A 23119-nucleotide genomic window follows, 5' to 3' on the forward strand; every position below is an offset into this window, starting at 1 on the left:
GCTAAATAGTCAGAAATCACACTGAGCTAAATCAGGCGAATACGGTGTTTGTAGAACGATATTGCCTGAATTTTTGGCGAAAAAATCACGACGAATCAATGCAGTGATTTTAGTACCAATCGTGCTTTCATTTTTCTTAGGCTCAAAAGATCTTTCAAAATGGTTTTTACTGATCCTTTCGACAATCCAACGATTCCAGTTAGATCTCTGACTGTTAGTCGTCGATTCTCGAGAACAAATTCCTTGATTTTATTGACGTGTTCATCATTAGTTGATGTTGATGGCCGTCCTGAACGTGGTTTGTCGTCAACCCTCTTTGAACAACTTGCACCAATCAAAAACACTTGCTCGTGACATATAATTATCACCGAAGGCCTTTTGCAACATTCTGAACGTTTCGGAACCAGAAATTTGATTCTTCTTTCTTGAATAATTTCACTCATTGTAAAAATCGCCGATTGGACTTTTAATACTTCAGAAAGACAGACGTATACTAAACACTAATTAATATTTTGACGTACCAACATAGGACAAAAAATTACGACGAATAAGAAATATAATTCAAAAGTCTTACTACTTTTTACCCACAGTAGTAAATAACGAAAATAGTTATTTGGCGGAATCCAATTCCTTTCATTTCAGTGGCATTGCACAACGACATCACGATGCATATTTTTATATCAAAATACTACCAACCGAGCTGATTTTGTGGTACTAGGACAACCAAATGTTGAGCATTCGGATAAAAATGGAACTTATTTTTGATATTATAAACATACACCAGATATAAGTTTCAAACTAGTAAAACGAGAAAATTCAAGCTACTTTCCCGCCACTCACTAATCGCTAGGATGAGGACGAACTTCTCAAGTACCACTATCAGTGTTTATGTTCTCTATTCCATCAGCTGTGAATAAATGAACGACAAAAGATAAGCAAAATACGCGGAACTACGTCTGGGGAAAAGATTATCGAAATAGGTCAGCACACTGCCGAAGACGATCATTGTTTGTGTGATCATGAATTAGTAACACATATACTGATTACGTTGGAGGGTTTTGCAAATTTGCAAATCTTGTAGGTGGACGACAGCATTTGTTTTGTGTTTACTGATAAAATATACTAGTGAAAGTGTGTTGAGAAAATTTAAACAAGTATAAATGTTTGCACCTTAATTTTTATTGCCAAGATAAAACTGTTTCGTCGTGAAGAACATAATATTCGTCATCCGACTTTCAACTTGTAAAATCGTGGTTCACAAGAGTCTAAAGTCCAATAAGCCGCCCTTACAAGCAAAAATTAGCATAGTGTTTTCTTCACAAAAATTCCGGTTTGACTGCGAACTACAATGTTTTCGCCTGACCGAAACCGTGTAGATAAATTATGTCAAATTGTATCCGCCGCCTCACCAAACACACCATAGCCGATCTCCACCGATCGGAGTGATTTAAATAAATACCCCATTCCGCCAAAAATATCCGCCTTGCACGATGAGCGACACCCTCGGACCTCCCCGATATAAATATTCGGTCGTCCTTGGAAAAGTTTGTTAACTTCTCGGATGCAGCCGTAAGGTTATCAATTGGCTCATCATATTTATTCTGTATAGTTTCACTCATTCACCCTCGTTCTGAATAGATCAAATAAGTGGCGGCAAGAATTCCCGCGAAACAACTTACATCCACTTGCCGCAACGCTCCAAGAACAGCACACAACCAAGCGTGGCTGTTTGTCTATCTGGTCTATCAAATGAGGATGATGCCTCCTCGTCGTCTTATTATTTTGTTCTTAGTATTGCCGTAGTCACCTCTGTTGGTATTTTTCTTTTCAGCTTCTGCGTGTATACTAAAAATGTTTTTTTATTGGCAATAGGTATAGGTTCATTCACTTGTTATACTTTTTTCACGACCTCAACTTTTTGCGAAGGTTCGCTCAACAATTTCCGCGTTTACTTTGTAATCTATTTTTGAAATATCTCGTCTTGTTCTGTCGCGACACCGTTTCACTGTGAGCTTTTTTCTTTTCACATGACCGAGCTCTAAAATATTTCAAAACAACAACAAATTAATCACATCTCGTCGATTGGTTTTTTCGCACACTTTCACATACAAAGTGTCTTGCTGATAAGATAAACTGACCGTTTGCTTATCGGTCGCACAAATTAGCACACAATCGACCACTCAGCGCCTGAACGCTTCAACTGTGGCAGCCATTGCTCTTTAAATCGGCTCGTTCACCGCCACCACCAGTTCCACGTTTCTTCCTTTGTGCTCCTTTACAAATCAGCACTCATTCGCTAATCAAATTTGATTCAAAATCGTGCCAACCTGATTGGATGAAGTAAAACGAGATACTTTCGAAACAAAACCTCAGAACAGGCCAGGCCTATTTCTGCTCAAATCATCGCAGCGTTAAACACGACTTCCGCATAAAACCGATAAGCACGTGTTATCGATTCGACTTTAAACGATCTACCGGACCAACCGATGTGGTTACAGCTACACGTTTCAAATTATAAAGATCCTTAGAGCAACGTTTCACGCCTCACACTGTAATAACATAGCAGCACTAACAAATTTGTTATGATGTAGCAAAGATTTTCAACTCAGTTCACGAGTAAACTCAACTTTTGTTTATCAACGTCTGAACGCGACTGACTCGCAACGAATGCGAAACTTAGCGGCAAACCTCACACTCACAGTTAGTCGTGAGCAATGACGATTCGTGTGTTGGTGTGCAGCGCTCTGCGATAATCTTCATTCATGGATTCTCAACCTACACTGCCGGGGGATTGTTGTTTGTCTGGTTAGTATCGCGGTTATCGGTGTTGTCGTAAACTCCAGATTACGTAGCTCGACTCAACGTGAACACTTAGATTGTTGATAACGGGCTCGGTATTCTACATACAAAAACCAGAATCAAACTAAGCACATGTGCAAAACGATGTCGAATGTATTTGGCTAGCCAGTTTCGGCCGAACCAGAAAAGCCCATGATTGTTCATCTAAGCCTCTATAAAGACGGAAATGTATAGCATATTGAAAAGAATATGTAAACAAACTCATTAAGAAAGTGAGTTATATGGTCTTGTTTTACTCAAAGAACTCTATGATGCTGGAGGTAGTATCGATTTTTGTGATGGAATTTCACAACAGGAAACGATTAAACGAACTAATACAATCAAATAATAAGTATAAGTAAACTAACAGAATGAAGGCTTCACAAAGTTGCTGTTTTAAATACAGAGAAAAATATAATGAAAGAATCATGTTTATCTACACGTTTTTGACATAGGACTATGTATTTTTTTATCTGCGTACATTTTTAAAAATTTCACAACACGAGATTGTATCGAAATTACACCAGAATTAAATTCTCAATGTCTTTTTACTTGTTTGATTATTATTTTCTGAATACTTTTTAGCTAAATGTTTTATGATTGTTGTCAGTATTATAACGTTTCTTACACATAAAAAAATTCAATTTACACGACATGTAAACAAATAGCAATATCGAATAGGCGTTAGTTGAATCGAAAACATAATTGAAAACCATCGTCGATGGAAAACTAAACTAAAATGTATTTATTTTGAAATTAAAATTAAATAAAATAAAACGGTGTTGTAAAACTAATGCTTAATTTTACTTTTAAAGTATTTTGTAAGACACCGATCTATAAAGAAACTTGATTAAGATTGTCCCAGAAAGTATGGACGCAACCAAAAACCGCTGCCATTTCGCAATGGTTCAGAATCTGTCAATCTTTATAGCTGCGTCCTGTTGTTTACACTCTTCTCTAAAAACTTCTGCAGTTGTTTATTCGTTTTCATTAGTTTGCTTCTAGATGCGTGGACTTTCAGCAGAACAACGTCGATAAAATGTGTACAAATGGTCCACAGAACGCGGACTGTCACTGAGAAAGATAGCAAAAATGGAAGGAGTAAGTGAAAAAGCCGTGCGAAGTGCAATCCGGAAGTTCGGCGAGGATAACACCTTTGAGGATAAATCGAAAACGGATCGAAAAAAAGGTCCTGCTACCCCTCAGTTGGATAAACGTATGCTGAAGGCGTTCGAGCAAAAGAAAGAGGTTTCAGTTCGGGATGTGGCCAACAAAGTGGGCACTTCGAAGTCAAATGTTCTTCGTGCTAAAGAACGTTCGAATCTTCGAACCTATAAGAAGCAGAAACAACAAAAACGTTGTCCGAAACAAGAAGCATCGATCAGGCCGAGGGATCGAAAGCTGTACAATACGATTCTTGCTGGAAATTTTGAACTGCATAATCATGGACGACGAAACCTACGTGAAACTCGATTACAAATCCTTGCCGGGACCACAATATCATAGGTGCGAGAGAGGCAAGTGTTAAACCAGTCCAAGACATCGATTGAAGTCGAAAAATTTGGTAAAAAAGCTATGGTCTGGCAAGCAATTTGTAGCTGCGGTAAGATTTCGAAACCCTTCATCACCACTACTTCAATAAACAGCGAAATATACATCAAGGAATGTTTACAAAAACGACTTCTACCCATGATTCGAAGCCACAAGCATCCTGTTATCTTCTGGCTAGATCTCGCTTCTTGCCACTACGCGAAATCAACGGTAGAATGGTATACTACCAAAAATGTCACTTTTGTCCCAAAAGACATGAACCCACCAAATTGCCCACAACTTCGACCAATTGAGGAATTTTGGGCATTAACGAAGGCACATCTTAGAAACATGTCTCGGCAGCCGAAACCATTCAACAGTTCGAAAAAGATTGGAAAAAAGTGTCAAAACTTGTCGCCAAGAAGTCTGTACGGAATTTAATGAGGAACGTTCGCAAGAAGGTGTGCCAGCTAGTCTGCAATGGCTAAGTAGCAAATGTTGAGAATAATATTCTGTTGTTGTAGTCTAATATTATCAGTGTATCGAATAAAATTTGAATATCTAACACTTGTGAATTATTTACAGCGAAATCAAAGTGCGTGCATGCTTTCTGGGACAGTCTTTATTTGATTTCCCTTTCCAAATATGTACATGAAAAAAGATGTAAATTTCCAATTAAGGCCGAAAACGGTTCTCAGATAGCTACACGATATTTTCTTTCTCTAAAATATGCAATTCTGCGATGAAAAAATCTCCTAATCGTGAATGTAAAAAATTGATGAAAATTCTATTCTAAACATGTGACCATTACTTGTGGTATTTCCGGAATTGGATCCCTGGAAAATTTAAAAAAAAATCCATAAATCAACTAAAAACCTAAATTTTTCAAAAAATTAAATTTTTCGCATTGTCAATACAAACGAAGATGTGAGATTTTAAACATTCATCATCCTATAATACTAGAACCGAAAGTTGAATAGGGACACAATTTAACAGTCACTTTTGTTACTATAATTTAAATCGAAGTTTCTGAAAATCGATTGGGCCATCTTTAAGGATTCGGAGTTTCCATATTCACAGATTTTTCTTTGAAACCACAGATTTTATGACTATTTTGGCACACAGATTCTGTGTCACAGAACACAGAATTTATCAAAATTCGAAGATTTCTACAGATTTTTATGAATATGTCATAAAAATGACAGATTTTCAAAATGTTTTTCACAGAATATGATCGAAAATATGCAATACAGGTGGTACACAGATTTTTCAAGTTAAAACACAGATTTAAAAAAAGCAACTCTGTCCCCAACCCCGCACCTAGGGTCAGAAAGCTTTTCTGGCCCGAAGAGATAAATGACTTCAAGGTTAAACTTATGTATTAAAAAAAAACAAGTGCAGTTTTGAATAGTTTCACGTTCTTTGCATCATCGCTTTCAACGAGGATTTGAAATTTTCCACTCTAAATTCGGTTCGTTATAATACGGGAACCGAAAATTGGATCCGGATAAAATTAAAAAGCCATCTATGAAAACACAAGATTATTTAAACTTACTTTTATAAGGTCGGTTAAACCATCGTTGGCAAATCGATGTGAGTTCCGTTCTAGAATGTTTGACCTCAATTTTTGGAATTTCCGGAAACGGAAATTAGAAAACAAAGCTTCCATAGTCAGTTCATTTGACCATCAACTGACAAAACCTACAAAGTAGAACAGTCTTCAGAACAGTTTTCAAGTTCTTTGCATCGCCTCTTTATACGGCGTTTGAATTTGTTTTACATACATCATCCTAAAATACCGGAACCGGAAGTCGAGTCCGAATGAAATTTGACAGACATCTTCGACACTATAAAAACCTATTATTTGAATCTAAGTTTGAGCTAATCGATATAGACATCTCTCAGAAAACGGAGTGAATTTCGAATCAGAGTTGTTATACACAGTCATTTGGGGGTTTGGAACTTCTAGGGTTCCGGTTTGTACTAAAGTGCACATGACTAATTTTAATTATTTACGTTTCGCATTCAGCTCATCAGTGTGCAACGTAAATAATTAAAATTAGTCATGTGCAGTTGTGCACCGGAACCCAAGAGGTTCCAAACCCCCAAATGACTACTATCTGTTAGCGGCCAGCGTTGCCGTCAATTGGATTCGCTACTTTCGGCACGTCAGAGTAGACATTGCACTTTTAGTGTAAAACAAGTGCGTGGAAATTCGCCTCGCTTAGCGGATTATGGTGATCCGCGAGGTGACATTACTAGTTCAACATAATCTTCTAATGCACTGATGAGCTGAATGCTAAACGTAAATGTTATACACAGTTTCTGGTACTTCCGGAATTAGAAGTGTATTAATTTTTAGGAATACGCTTTTCTTTACATGGCCAAAGCAGTCTTGGCATTACATTCCTTTTGTGGAATTTGGCCTTTCTGTTTCAATAGACTTTGCAGCTGATTCTGAGTGTACAGAATCATTGCATGGCTAGAACTATGGATCCTACTGACACTAAGAATCCTTCCAGGTAACATACGACAACTGGCTTGTGACCAGCGTCCTATGCATTGAACCGCAAACCTGGGACAAATGGCCCCTTATAACAAAACTTTACATGGCCCCGCATAACAAAACACTCTTGAAATGCAAATGGTAATCACTCTGCAATTCGAAAACCGGGAATCGAATCCATACAAATGTCTGGTATATGCAACGAAGGTCTTTCATTTGTATCTCTCTGAGAGAATTGAGGGCATATTTCTCTCATATTTTGCAATATCACTCTGTAATTCCGGAACCGGAACTTGAATCCAGATGAGAATCGAAAATATTAATAACACATGAATCAATAAATCCCGAGACTAACAATGAAAACAACATTTTTTTTTTGCATTTTTTTTTTATTCATCAACATAATCACCTTTTAGGGTGATACAATGGATCCAACGTTTTTCCAATTTTTCAATACCATGTTTATAAAAAAATTTATCTTTCGCTCTAAAATAAGCTTCAGTTTCAGCGATGACCTCATTTGAGCCAAATCTTTTTCCCTGGAGCATTTTTTTAAGATCAGCCAAGAGCCAGTAGTCACTGGGAGCTAAATCTGGCGAGTATGGGGTGTGGGGAAGCAGATCAAAGCCCAATTCGTTCAATTTCGCCATTGTTTTCATCGACTTGTGGCAGGGTGACTCGTTGCTGTTTTGTTCCATCGAAAGTAATCGCGGCACCCACTTGGAAAAAACCTTTTTCATGCTCAATTTTTCATGAAGGATAGTCAATACACTTCCATATGATATCTGTGTCATCTCAACAATCTCACGGAGCTTTCATTATAATTTTTGTCACTTCACTAACATTTTCCGGTGTAACCGCTTCCATAGGTCTAATGCGTAACGATCACAGCATCGAAATAGAATGTTATTTCGTAGAATAGAAAATATCACGCAATTAGGTTTTCATGGCAAGAAAGTATTTTGATGATTAACTTATTTATTTGTTGGCTGTCAGCGACGCATGAGCGTTCTAGCTACGAATGTTATGCGTGGTTAGTTTTATGATTCTGGACATTATCTACCAAAATGAGTTCTGATCATTTCCTCGCTGCACCAGCACCTACTCCCAAGTATTTGGTTCAAAATGCAATTTCAACTGGTTTTTGAACAATCACGGTAATCTCATGGGCGATTTTCTAAGCTAAGCAAAGCTATATTGTTTGTAACAGGCCATCCATTACACGTAAACAACACTTTGATTGTCCGTGTATAAATTAAGCTTCAATCAAATAAATGAAATAAACATCAACCCAAAAATATGCTTTTATGATTGCTGCCCAAATGAATCATTATAATGTCCACAAAAAGTGGTCAAACTTCCCACTAGTTCTGCTGATAAAAAAAAGGATAAGGTGAATGCCCGCAAGAATTCAGATTAATATTGAAGCTTTCATACTCAAACGACAACCTAATGATGGTCACAATGACTGTCAATGATGTCGCCACAGGAATGATCGATAACTGTACTGGCGAACTTGTTTGTGTTGATAAGGTTACCATTGGAATGCAAACCCACTCACGTTCGGTCCGGGTAGTTCCACTTTCTACAAACGAGTGATTCAAGCTCGAAGCGAGCCCCCCAGTTCAGCTAATCGCGTTTCGGAACGTACAGTCCCGCATACATTCACCATCATCCTTGGCTAGCAGGTGGATGTATGGGCGAAGCTATAGAAAAATCGTTCATAACAATCACCGAGTGTTGGGTCAAAACAACATCTCACACGGGAATGGGGGGAATAATATCTTGACAGGTTTTAGAATAATAACAACCTGGCATCGTCACAATGACGTCAGGTAGGGAATGTTGAAACGAAAATAAATAAACAACAACAACACGACGGTCTTTGCAGGAGTAAACAACATTTTTTATGGGCCAGGAACAGGTTAGGCTTCACGAGTGGAGAGGTAGTGGCGCTATGGCGAGAGACAGAAATCGAATGTTATGATCAAAACAAGTGGCTGAACTATCGTAACTATTATACTTGGCAAGCCTAAGGTTTCACCCGTAAATAAGGGGAAATAATGAGAAATTTATCGTATGGTTATTCGTTTTCTGTGTAACATTTCTTGACCTGTTCACGAGTTAATTCATCGATGTCGGAAAACTTGTCGTCATAGCAAATACACTTACAATATTGGATTATTCATTGTTTTTTGTAATTTTAGGAATATCACGAACTCGACGAAAACATACTGTTTTTAAATCAGGAATCAGTTTGTGGAATCGGATCATTTCGTCGAAATCTTTTTCTGAGCAAGAAAATCGCTTAATTTCCAAACATGATAAAACGAACGTAATTGCAAAGTATCGGCCCCCTGTCCCGACGCCATCTTGATGAGATTCAAATTGGAACTTTGAAATTAGCTGATTGCAACGTAAACAAACAATCAATAATGCAATCTTTTAATGGACTACCTTGTCTATTGCACGAAAATTTAGGGTTTTTTCGTCGAGTCTCTCACAATAGTTTGTCGGTTTACCTACATACTTAGAAAAATTTACATCTTAACAGAAGCACATAAAAGGAGCGTCGTGATTTACTTACATTCACAATTCAAAGCCATGTAAAGATTAGTCATATCATTAACTTCACAAGAAGAAATGATGAAATTTACACGACATGTGTTGCATTGAATTTTAAATGAATAGAACTGTATCTTTCAATTAATGCTTAGTTTTGTGATTAAATTGTATTGAAACGTACAGAATTGTGAAGTAATTTTATGTTTAATTGCCTGCTCCAAATATTTGCATGAAAATAGATGTAAATTTACAAAATATTTTTATCTGCGTTCACAGTTGATTTAGCTGAAGCTTACATGGATACAGACGCAAAATTTAATTTTACATGTTAGTAGATGTAATATTGTGTCATCACCGAATAAATTACGGCATGCTTGAATTTACATCAAGCGTAAATTTAATGTTTTTTAAGAGTGTAGAATTCAGCAGATAGTGTTTTGGGACATCAAGTGGAAGTAATTTTCACAATTTGTAACGTAATCGGTGTACTTTCAAATGGTTGCTGATTGTGATATATTCGGCTACAGCGGTATACAAAGACCAATAGCTGTTTTAATACACGATGTTTCGATTAACGGTTTTCAGTCTTTATCAAGAAACTATCGTAGTATTCCTGATTTGAAAATCTTACATCTACAATTACTTAGGGATTTATCAAAAAACTTTTCATTGAATCTTCAACAAAAACAAGAAAGTTCGTTTGGGCATAAAATGGCACAACCTTTTCAATTTGAAAACAATGTTGAGCAAAATTGGTTTTTACTATTTTCGCATCATCGCTTTTAAATTACTGTTTTAAAAGTCTTAGCCCTCATCACCTTGTGATTCGGGAACGGAATTTGAATCCATATACAATTCACAAGTTTTGTATATGACCATAACGTCATATGAATCTAAATTTATGAAAATCGGCTCAGCCATCTCTGAGAAATCGGAGTGAGTTCCGTGTGGAAATATTGGACTACTATTTCCGGTAATTCCGAAACTGGAAACAGGGGACCGGTATAACTGAAATGAGATTATTTGGACATTTGCCACGAGATCTACAAACTAGAGAAACAATTTTTAACGGAACTTCAGCTCTTTACATGACCCTTAATGAAAAACTACTCAGAAAATCAAAATTTGTACACTCAAGATGTTTCATTCAGGGTTTTTTCAGTATTGTATTTTGATACCTTCCATTTCAATCTAAGTTTGAGAAAATCAGTTTATCATTCACTGAGAAAAATTAGTGCACCAACTTTTCATATCTTTGCTCATATCACCCTGTAACCGGGAGTCGTATTTGAATAAAATTCAGGAGCTTTGTATGGGATAACGATATCTTGCATTTGAATCCATGTTTGTGAAAATCGTTCAAGCCATCTTTGAAGAAATTTAGTGCACCAAAATGTACATACAGACATTTGCTGATCTCGACGTAATGATTCGATTGATTCACCTATCACAGTCGAAGCTCCGAGCCTCGGTTCAAAAATTGGTTTTCACAGTGATCGCTTAACCATTCTATATGAGATAGGTTTTTGCCTACGAAATAAGTTAGGCCGTTATTTAAAATAGACAATATTCCAGATGCACGGTTTCGACTACAAGCACATGAAAATAATAATCTTTCATATTTCTTCATTCGAAATCAGTTTCCATACGATGTTAAGACAATTGCATTATTCGACGAATTTACACTTTCGGGTAAAATAACACTTTCTGGGAAACGGCTTTCGGTGAAATGATTTTGAGCATCATTCGAGAAATAGCATCTCATTCAATAGCTTTTTAAATGATGCTGTTGTTGATGTTATACAATACATATAAAACTATGCAGACTTCAATACAAAACTCTCTCTCTCTCTCTCTTTCAAAACCATTGAACTGAAATTTGGGTTCCTGATTCTTATATCGGGATCGTTCACACCACCGATGTTTTGTGCGAACCCAACTCAGTTTCGTAAGAAATAGTTTGTTTGAAGTGATTACACGCTTCCGAAAAAACTTTCAACGTGTGAGCACGTCATCTCGATGCTAGTGAAAATTCGAGTATTTAGAGAGAAAGAAATTTTTTTAGTGAAATTATATCCATTGGACCGTAATCGACTTAGGTTTCTGTGACATCAATCAGCGTCATCTTAAGTGAGGTGAAGCCAACCAGAAGGAAACAGAAGAAGATACTATTCAAGGTCAGCTACAGTTTTCTCAAGATCTGTTATCTGTTTGTCCCAGGTTGTCGGTTCAATGCATAGGACGCTGGTCTTACAAGTAAGCTGTCGTATGTTCGAGCCCCGACCTGGAAGGATTCTTAGTGTCAGTAGGATCCATAGTACTAGCCATGCAATGATTCTGAACGCTAAGAATCGGCTGCAAAGTCTGTTGAAACAGAAAGGCCAAATTCCACGAAAGGAATGTAATGCCAAGACTGCTTTGCTTAGTTTTCTCAAGCATTATTCCAAAATTAAATTCAATGTCTGTCTAAGAAGATATTGAATCTATAAATTCTCAATATAACGTCGTGTTGTGTATACTTTCATTCATAACTTGTGTAGTGGTTTATTTGTTTCTATCAGTTTATTTCAAAATGCGTGGACTTCCAACAGAACAGCGCCGAAAAACGGTTAACAGAACACTGAGAAAAATAATGAAAAGGGAAGGAATAAGTTAGAAAGCCGTTCGAAAAGCGATCTGGAAGTTTTGTGGAGATAACACCTTTGAGTCCGGCTAACCCACGTTGGGATATATGTATTAAGGGCGTTGGAGCGGAAAAGGATGGTTTCAATGCGAGATGTGGCCAAAACAGTTGGTACTTCGAAGTCAAATGTACTCCGTATTGAAGCATATTTGAATCTTCGAACCTGTAAGAAGTAGAAGCAGTAAATATGCAGTCCGTAACAAGAAGCAACAGCCAGGCCCAGAGTATTCAAGTTGTACAACGTGATGCTTTCTGAAAATTTAGACTAAATATTCATGAACGACGAAACCAACTTGGAATTCGATTACAAATAGATATTTTTTATGTTTCGTCATTGACTCATCTGAAATGAAAGTGCTGAAACCGTTCGAGACATCTATTCAAGTCGAAAAACGAACAATTCGTGGCAGCGGTTAGTTTTCACAACCCAATAGCTTCTGTATTCTGGTAAGATCTTGCTCCTTGCCATTAAGCGAAATCAGGTAGAATGTTATACCACAAAAAAAATCTTACTTTCGTTCCAAAAGATATGAACACTTCAAATTGCGCGCAAATCCGAACAATCAAAGAACTTTGTCAAATGCACATTTTAGGGAACATGTCTCGACAACAGTTTGAAAAATATAGAAAACAGTTGTCCAAACTTGTCAAGAAATCTGAGCTGAATCCAAATATTCACTGCGGAATAACAATCGTTTACGCTTGTTGCCAAACCTAACCTAGTTTCCGCCCTAACTGCACACTAAGAAAAATTTACATCTTTATAGATGCACATAAATGGAGCGTCGCGATTCACTTACATTCACAATTCCAAGCATGTAAAGATGAGTCATATCAGTAACTTCACAGTTAATGTAGCTTAAGCTTACATCGATACAGACGCAAAGTTTATTTTTACATGTTCGAAGATGTAATATTGTGTCATCGCCGAAGAAATTACGGCATGCTTGAATTTACGTCAAGCGTAAATTTCATTTTTTCTAAGAGTGTGCTGTCAAACCGTTTATTTGAAGCAGGGTTCGAACCATGTTTCAACGTTCGTTAAAATGAAAATCGAGTCAGCTTCGAACCTGATTTTTATATCGGGTTTGCTCACACCCGCGTTGCTAAGCACCCGCGAACCCAACATAATTTCGTGAAAAGTGTTTGTTGGTTGAAACTACCCTGAGTCAATTTCGTGAACAATCTAGGTAATCGGCTGTCCAAAAATATCAACACCTACGAAATTGACTAATAAATGGGAACTGTACGTGAACGAATCTAGCATTCAACAACATCAATCTTACATGATAATAAAAATAAAAATTTAGATACATACCTAAGTCAGGTCATTGTAAAGATGTCCGTAGAGAATAATAAACTTAAGCAAAGAGTCGCTCTTTATAGCAACTTGAATTTCAAACCTATACAAAATTCCTCGTTCAATCGTGCACGTGGAAAACGCAGTAGACAATGTCCTTTTGCTCAATTTGTCCTTCATCCGTGATAACATGGCGAAAGCAAAACGCGCTCTGCGTAGGAATTGATGCGAACGTGCACGGTATTTGTTTACGTAAACATGGCTGATGGCACAGGGATACCAATCACGGTCACTAGGATTACCAGCACTTGGGACAGGGATACGGTTACCGCTGATTCAATTTATTATTAATTATTGCTCAACATACTGGAACAATTTCGTCAGCGAAATTTGCTCAAGCCTCAATTCGACGAAAATAATTTCACTGGTAGCAGTTCAATCCAATTCGAAAGCAAAATCGTTGGCCATGAACTTGGTCAATGGCTGGCTGCTCGAAACGGATTCTCTGTCCCCAGTGTGTCTGGCCAATGCTGGTGGGAAACGTGCGATGAGGAAAAAAAAGAAATGTTTGTGCTAGCGAAATGTTGTTCCAAAAAGGTTCTATCAAATTTCCTCCGTATTGATTGGCACAAAAAATTATTCGCATTTAATATGATCCGCGTTCGCAATTGAGACCCGTTGAATCGTGCTGACCGTTTGAATCTGATCCGACAGTTAGTTGTGAAATTATTTTAATTGGGGTTATTGGTTTTAAGGCAAAGCACATTCAACTGCTTTGCGATGGAAAACTGCTGCATGAGCCGCTTTCATAGAACTCATAGAACACTTTTGCCATATTATCTTCAATTTCAATTAAATTTTTCGAAAAAAAAACATTTACAAACAATTCTGACTGCTTCGAATATGGGTGAACACTCATCCAAGTACTAATCGCGCCCGATGTTGCTTAACTTCGGTGATCGGACGAGAACCGGTGTTTTAAACATGGTATGGTCGTTGACAAGCTTCGAATAGTTTTTATCACTAAAAGATATTCGAAAGGTTTTTAAATTTCGCTGGTTTGCGCGTTGATTTTTAATATCTAGAATGATGTTTGCTGTTTCTGTTCAATGCATTGGCTTAATAAATAAGATAAAAACAAATGCATTCGTTTGAAATTTTCGTCGCATTGTAATTTTGATTTGACTGTACCTGTTTGCGTCCTGGACGAGGCGGTCGAATGTCGCCGGTGACCTGTGTCCCGAAAAATGGCAGTTAACTGAGAAAATCACCAGTAACCCAGCGTTGGAATCTTTGCTTCGAGATTTCGCGTCGCTATAACAGCAATATTACACAATTTTCGAACTATTTTTTCTATGGTATTGATTTTTAGAGCCACAGTAAATATGTTATATCCGATCACAATTCGTTGATTGAAGGTCAAGTGAACAGCAAAATGATTTTGCCACTCTACTAATAGCCCTATTCGTTTTTCCCTCTCAGAAAAAAACGTTCAACGATGGTCCTTCATTGGTCCAATACGTTGGATCATTGGTCCAATAAATGTACAATCAATCGTTCAACGGGAGGCCCACACGGGACCTTCGTTTGCCGATTTTGAAACAGACCGTTGAACCGAATGCCATTTTTTCTTTCAACAAACCCGGCAAACAGAGGTCCATTGTTGAACCATTTTTAATATGAGAAATTGGAGTTCCGTGGGACTAGTTTTACTGGACAATTTTCGAAGTTTTCTCCACTTATTTTTTAAACTAACACTACATACCTGTACAATACTCCTACTTCACGTAGAATAACAACAAATCTTCTTTCTATATGACAGTAACACCTAATTTTCACACTATTTTTGCAAGAGAAAAAACAACAACAAACCGTTTCAGCAAACCGAAAGAATATTTCGTACAGTATGTCGTTCAACAAGCGCTCAACTACCAACAAAATAGAATCGCCTGCTAAGAGGGTAATTATAACAGAAACCAGCTGTTTTTCAAAGAAGGGCGAATCTAACATTAGCAGCAAATGGAGAAAAACATCGATGAATGATTTGACTTTGATTTGGTCCTATTTAGAAATTATCCTATATTCTCAGATCCATTTTTGATTAGTCGATGAATTGTTGGTTTATCTTTAAAAGGCATGCAAATTTTACCAATTTATTTTAGGGCGAAACTTGCGTAAACAAATGGAATGGCAGTTTCGCTCTTTATAGTTCTTTGTATCACTAAAATTGAGATGTTTGTAGAATTCGTATTTTTAGGTACTTTGTGGGATTTTGAAGCATTTATTGGTACGAGAGAGAAACTCGATTTGTTTACATTTGTAAGATTCGCCCTTCTTTAAAAAACAGCTGAATTCTGTAAATAAATGTACTATTCACACGGTAAATCTGAATAGTCGCCGAGTACGATAAAAATCATACCGTTCATATGGTAAAATTAACATTATCGAAATACTGATTGTCGCGAAAAATAGGTGTCAAACAGGTAGTTAAATGGTACTAATTTTCTTAACTCGTTTCTATGAAAGATCTCCAAATCCGAAAAACACAATCGTAAATTGAAAATGTGTTTTTTTTGGGAAATCCAAGTATCTATTTATAACTATAATTTTAATCAAAACAAAAAATTAAGATTACAGAACTGTTCTATAGCTGTTTAACAGTACATCAAAAATTTTATTGCCGGACGATCAGTAATCATTTTAATCGCCGAGCTGATTACCGAATGATCAGTGAAATCATAATTGTAATGATTGATAGATGATAGCTTTGAAAACAGAATCTAGACACTGCAATGGAAGACAATATATTCTTGAATTCTAATTCCGGGAACACGGTTGAAGTATTATTTTCACTCAAAAATTTGGAAGCTCAACGCATACTCTAATGTAAGATTAAATACGAGTGAACTCATGGTTTGAGTAAATTTCACTCCAACCAATACTAAAATTTTGACATATGGTTCTAGTTTATGAATTTCAGTAAACGCAACTTAAATCTTGAGTTATGTTCAATGAGCGTGTACTTGTTTCATTGTTTTAGCCTAGGACAGGACCAGACAACTGGCTTCTTTTTCCAGAAAAATATTTCTCTTCTTATTCCGGTTGCTCCCTGCTGTAAATAATGAATGCCTCGCGATCACTGTTGCCAGTAGAGATAATTCTTCATTCTGAAAACTTTCTCCCCTTATAACATGCAATTATTTATCATTTGAAAACACTTAGACAAATGTTATATCGGTCGAAAATATAGCTCTAGATTCATTTTGATCAGATGTTTGTTTTGAAGAAAACGTTTAGTTGAAACAGCTTAATAGAATTTTTCCAAACACTCAATTTTGGGTAATTAATTCTTGCAGCTTTATTAACTAAAGTATTCAACATATTCTATTTGAGAAAAATAATAACATACAGAAGTATCCAAAGATTCGGTGCTATTCTCAACCAACATAATCAATATTCTCGTCCATATCACACTTCGTGATTTCAGGCTTTCTCTTTGTATCATCCAACGATTGTTAAATGTACTCGTATACTTTCCGCATTGACAGGACTTAAAAACAATTTGAACTTGAATCCTATTGAAATTAATAATTTTGAAAAGATGACCCGAAAAATAAAATATTTAATATCAAGCTACATTGTTACCGACGATACTGACAACACTTTTTCTACCACCCTGCAGTAATATTGATTTAAACAACTTGTACTTGCTTATGTCAATTTCAACCAATCACGAACTGGTCCAAAATTGGTCCTAAAAGTGGATTAACAATTGTCAGATCCTGTCCTAGGTTTTAGCTGTTAAGCTATTCGCAACGTGGTGATAGATATCTGTTCTAAAATGACATACTGTCGTATAATTTAAAACTGTCAAAAATAAAACTCGAGCTTGACGATCTCAACGGAAGACTTCCGGTGAAACTCTCAACGGGTGAGCACGTTGCATCGTGTTAGTCCGCAGAAAATTCGAGTATTTCGCAAGAAAGAAAAGATTTTCAGCCGCACTTTGACGATTCGACGCAGCCACACAGCGAGATTTTCGCTTGTAGTCAAGTGAAAAGAAAGTCCACTGGACTATAAACGAAAATTAACTGGCAATATATCCTTAGTTGCTGTGCCATCAATTCGGCATCATCTCAAGTGAGGTGACGCCAACCAGAAAAGAAGAAGAAGAAGAAGATCTCAACGGAAAGATTTAAAATCTGTTCTATATATTTCTGTAAATGTATTAGTGTTGTGTCTATTCACTTCACTGTTTCAAATCAGAAACAAACAAACTAAATTATTGATTTCGAAAACGATATGAATAATTTTACAGATCATAGTGAGCTAGTGTGCTTCTAAATGAAACTGTATGATTCAGAGCAAAACATTTAACGCTTATATTGATAATTTCTGAAATGTCATTGCTGTCATTGTCTGTCAGATTTCGTAACAGACGCTCACGCAAAAAAAATTAAAACAGTATTCTATTCGTGTTTCAAATATTCATTAATTTAAAACAATTTCGTCGAGCAGTTTTAAATCTGTTTCAAACTTGTGCTCGAAAAATAGAACTAAAATCCAGCGTTGTGCTTGACATGTTTTAGTTGAAGATCTAAAGTAGATCAGTCCATATGAAATAAAACAGCGTTGCGAACAACCTTAGTAGTGAGCAAATTCGGCATGACCATCAACTCGATAGCGGCCCTTTACACGATCATTAAAAGTGTCATTACTAAAATGTAATGTCATGAATTCTCCTTACAAATTTGGAATGTAATTACTTAAGTTGTCATTAACAATTAATTCTCGTGTAAGGGCCGCTGATGACAGAATAATAAGTAGATGGTGGCGGTTCTCATCTTATTTCTCGATTATCATCAGCAAGTTTAAATCAATAATATTTGACTGTTTGAAATGTGTTCCAAAGTATTAAAAATGAAAACTGAAGAAAATAATTAATTTATGTAAGCATAAATTAATTGTTGATATTTTAGCTATCATACTGGTTTATTATGAAGCAATTCAAATGTTGACACAGAAAAAAAAATGCATTTAAAAGTAGCTAAATCTTGGTTTCACGCAACAATTTATTGTATTGAAAAAGTGACTAAAGAAAATCTGTTTTGAAATAGCAAATGTTGTTGCTTAAAACTGCAAAATTAAATATTTGATTTTATTAATGAATTAGTTTGTTTTAGTATATATTTTGATAAAAGCAACAAATGTTTTACTTGTGCGTTCTTGTCAATTTCTTAACAAACAATTTCATAGTAGATTTTTCTTGAAGAATCAGTTTAAGTCAAACTAACTTTAGATAAAGGTATTATTTGTAATGCTTTGGATTTGTTAACTTGGCAGTTGAAATAAATGAGACGACGTAAGCCTAATATTATTAGTATTTCTGCTTACGCTTTTGTTTATTAAAATCTTATATTTTGTTTATTATCGAAATAATGTAGAAGGTTGTTTATGATACAGTTTCTCTTCGATTTATATTTTTGTTTAGCAATTTAAATTACTCACATTTATTAATTCTAATTATTTACATACAACAATCAAGTCTTGGTGTATTACTTTTCATAGTATCCAATGATTCGGTGCCTTTTGCAAAACGGTAAAGATAGAGGTATCCTGCTCCATATTTCTTTCTAAAGAATTCATGTTATGTAAAGTTATGCAGATTCTAATATTGAGCAAATCCAGGAATGGCAAAATTCATTTGCATGAAACTTTTCGTGTGATCGGTAGAGCAAATAAAGTATTTTTTACTGGTTTAGAAATTTTTTTCACTCAATACTAATTTTTGAAATGGCGTATGTGTTTTAAGCCACATTATTTTTAAACAATTATAACTCAAATTCTACCCGTTCTACAAAAATCGTGTCTAATAAGAAGTTGTAGAATGTTTATTTATAAAGGGTGATTTTTTAAGAGCTTGAGAACTTTTTTAAACAATAAAACGCATAAAATTTGCAAAATCTCATCGGTTCTTTTTTTTAAACGTTAGATTGGTACATGACATTTACTTTTTGGAGATAATTTCATTTAAATGTTGACCGCGGCTGCGTCTTAGGTGGTCCATTCGGAAAATCCGCTTTTTTATCGACAAATTTTGTTCAGCGATGAGGCTCATTTCTGGTTGAATGGCTACGTAAATAAGCAAAATTGCCGCATTTGGAGTGAAGAGCAACCAGAAGCCGTTCAAGAACTGCCCATGCATCCCGAAAAATGCACTGTTTGGTGTGGTTTGTACGCTAGTGGAATCATTGGACCGTATTTTTTCAAAGATGCTGTTGGACGCAACGTTACAGTGAATGGCGATCGCTATCGTTCGATGCTAACAAACTTTTTGTTGCCAAAAATGGAAGAACTGAACTTGGTTGACATGTGGTTTCAACAAGATGGCGCTACATGCCACACAGCTCGCGATTCTATGGCCATTTTGAGGGAAAACTTCGGAGAACAATTCATCTCAAGAAATGGACCGGTAAGTTGGCCACCAAGATCATGCGATTTGACGCCTTTAGACTATTTTTTGTGGGGCTACGTCAAGTCTAAAGTCTACAGAAATAAGCCAGTAACTATTCCAGCTTTGGAAGACAACATTTCCGAAGAAATTCGGGCTATTCCGGCCGAAATGCTCGAAAAAGTTGCCCAAAATTGGACTTTCCGAATGGACCACCTAAGACGCAGCCGCGGTCAACATTTAAATGAAATTATCTTCAAAAAGTAAATGTCATGTACCAATCTAACGTTTAAAATAAAGAACCGATGAGATTTTGCAAATTTTATGCGTTTTATTGTTTAAAAAAGTTCTCAAGCTCTTAAAAAATCACCCTTTACTTAGTTTTAACCGTTTGGTCTATCACCGGAGAAGAAATTGTAGGTAATCGACAGAAATTAAAAAAAATAGTTTTAATTCATTTTACGAATATGACGTTTCTTGTATTACCATGATTCCAGAGCTTTCGAATGCTAGATCGATTTTGCAACTTTTTCCAACTGGGACTACAATTAGCCGCTATGATTAGCAACTAATTGTCCGGAAACACCATCTCAATTCGTACAACACACAAGAAGAAAATGTAGAACGTAGTTTAATCTTTTTTTACTTGTTGAGTTGAACAAAGAGACTGATATGTTGCTCATTAAATCACGACCATTTGAACTACTGAAAAATTTATCATAGATTTTTAATCTTGCTACGAATTGTACAACAGGAGATGTTTACATTCATAAACATATCATTTTCCCAGAGAGCGACTTATCTTTGACTCTACGAATACTGCAATGCCAAACAATAATTACTACATGAGCCATACAATTCAATTCTTCAAATTTTAAAAGAATTGTTTTGATCGACAAATACTACGAAACGTACCGTTCACTCTTTCAATTCTATAAGCTACATAAACAAGGTTGCTTTTCATTTTGGTGTTCAATTTTGTCACAATATCAGTATAAATTCAATTAAAAATATCCTCTTCGACAAATTTTTGTAGGTCATGTTTACATCAGTGACTTGAAATTCAACTGAAATTGGACAATAATTTGTGAAGCCACTTCTCAAAAAATCAAATCACTACTAATAGTGATAACTATATTGCTATCACCTTCATTTTGACAGGAAGGTGATAAGTTTGTGATGACAATCACCTTACGTAATGCCAACATTTGATAGTGATTTTAGCTCTTCTTTAGTGGTGACAGAACTTGGTGATAATCAACATACGTGATTCCAGTGTGGTTTTTTCATATTGATATTTTTATGTACAAACTTTTTCAAAATATTTCAAGGATTCCTTCCAAAGCTTCAACCAATTTCAGACATAGTCAGGTCAATTAATTCCGATGCATGCGGCAGTCGAGTTCATTGTACTCAAGTAAGTCCTGGAATTGATCTCGCAAAGTAAACCAAATTTCGACCCAAAAAACGAATCACACAGCCGAAAATATATTCCCCTCTTTGTAATTTATTTTGCACAATGTATCGTGATTCACAGATTAGGGGAGGGAATGCAGGATAAAAACTTCCTTCGTGTTATGTTGATTTGTAACTAGGGTAAGAATTCCGCCACACTTACAACCCTTGTAGAAAATCATAAAAACCTGTCTCATTGTTTCGGTAAACCTGATTCCGATTATCCATTCTCCCGTGCCAAGAATGAGTCTCATGTCGTGTTAAATTTACTTGGGGTGCGTTAAAAACTATCATTGGCGAAGGGTTTTCCATCTACTAAAGTAGCATGCATTGGAATGTTTTAAGAAAAATCTGCTTTTCATTCCCGTCGTTCAAGAGATATAGAAAAAAACAAAAGTGCACAGATGAATTAAACTGGTTCGTTCCTGCACCAAGAAGGTATATAGAACAAGAATATAATACAAAGAATAAATCAAAGCAGAACAATATAAATATATGTATAAAAGCTATGAACCAATACATTCACCACTGTACCCCGAATGTAAACAACTGGTGCGAGTCCAGTTTTAACGAGGTAGGTTAATATGGTCATACCGACGATCAAACAATACACAAGCAGCCGTGAAATGATGCACACTCATCTAGCAAGACTGTCGTGGCGGAAATGATTCTGCTTCTCACAAACATCAACAAGTCGTCTTAAATTTACAAAACCGCAAACATACTGCGGTCTGTTATCAATAATTTAATTATGTCAGAAATACCAATTGAGTTGGCGCCATTCATCTCTGTGCCTGGCATGACCAACGAAAGAAGATAATACTTATTTCATCGAATCGTACGCCTGTGTTTGTGCTGTTTATAATCAGAAGCAGCAATTTGTTTTTGCACAGGGTAAAACCCACATTGAATTTCACAACTTATTATTATTTTCACGATTTGTTTTGCGTCCCTTGTGCGTGGTGTTTTGAATACCCACAACCAAAACATGCGCATGCGCTGTAATTCTACTTACGCGCACGAACACCTGCATGACTCGTCTTAAAGCAACGATGATCCTTTCGAGGATCTGCTTACACCTGGATTTTTTGCGATGAATCAAATTGTATATATTTTATAGTGTTTGTAAGAATATTTTATCGACATCTGTGGAACAGCACAATATCTCAGAAACCAATGAATCGATAATTTCCAAATTTTAAGGTGATGTTCTTAACTATTATAGCTAGTTTGTGAACGAAAGATTTCGCAAAATAAAATGTTCTGCGTGATTGGCAGTTTTTTTCCGAAATAAATCGACTACCGAATAACAAATTTTTCAGAAAAAACATGATAAATAACGCAAAAAGAAATGCATTTTGAAAAATCCTTAGTTCACGAACTAGCTATAGCAAATAAAAACCCCATCTTTAACACTCAAATGCTCGGATTGGGATTTTCGATTTTTTTTCAAAAATTTGTAACTACTGAATAAATTGACCGATTTTTATGCATTTGGTGTCAGAAAAACCGGGTATTCTTTAATTTCATTCTGCCTTAATCGGTGTTGATATGGTCCAAAAACACCGGTGTTATTCCAGATCGCCTTGGGGTAAGTCGGTTTTGCCATTTGGGGTATTCTATCTAAAAAACTAAAAATGTATATGAGAACAGTTCTGGACAATCTGAAATGTGAAAGATTTACTAAAACGTATCAATTTGAATAAACTAATCATTTGGCCAACCATCCCAGAGGGTACTGGAACCGGTTACAAAACTTCTGAAAGACTTTTTTGAAAAGACGCAAAAATG

General features: G+C 36.0%; 1 protein-coding gene across 5 annotated transcripts in view; it reads right to left on the minus strand.

The window, feature by feature from the left end:
* Positions 1–23119, minus strand: part of LOC131427059 (protein CREBRF homolog) — a 44863-nt gene that overhangs the window by 19360 nt on the left and 2384 nt on the right. Inside the window, exon 1 of one of the 5 annotated variants that reach the window (XM_058589953.1) lies at positions 1680–2668. The exons of the other annotated variants lie outside the window; for them this stretch is intronic. The gene's annotated coding sequence lies outside the window, so the exon portion shown is untranslated. Of the gene's footprint in view, positions 1–1679; positions 2669–23119 lie in introns of those variants that run through there. 5 annotated transcript variants of the gene reach the window in all.

The sequence above is a fragment of the Malaya genurostris genome, chromosome 2 (genome assembly GCF_030247185.1).
Source record: "Malaya genurostris strain Urasoe2022 chromosome 2, Malgen_1.1, whole genome shotgun sequence".
Lineage (NCBI taxonomy): Eukaryota > Metazoa > Arthropoda > Insecta > Diptera > Culicidae > Malaya > Malaya genurostris.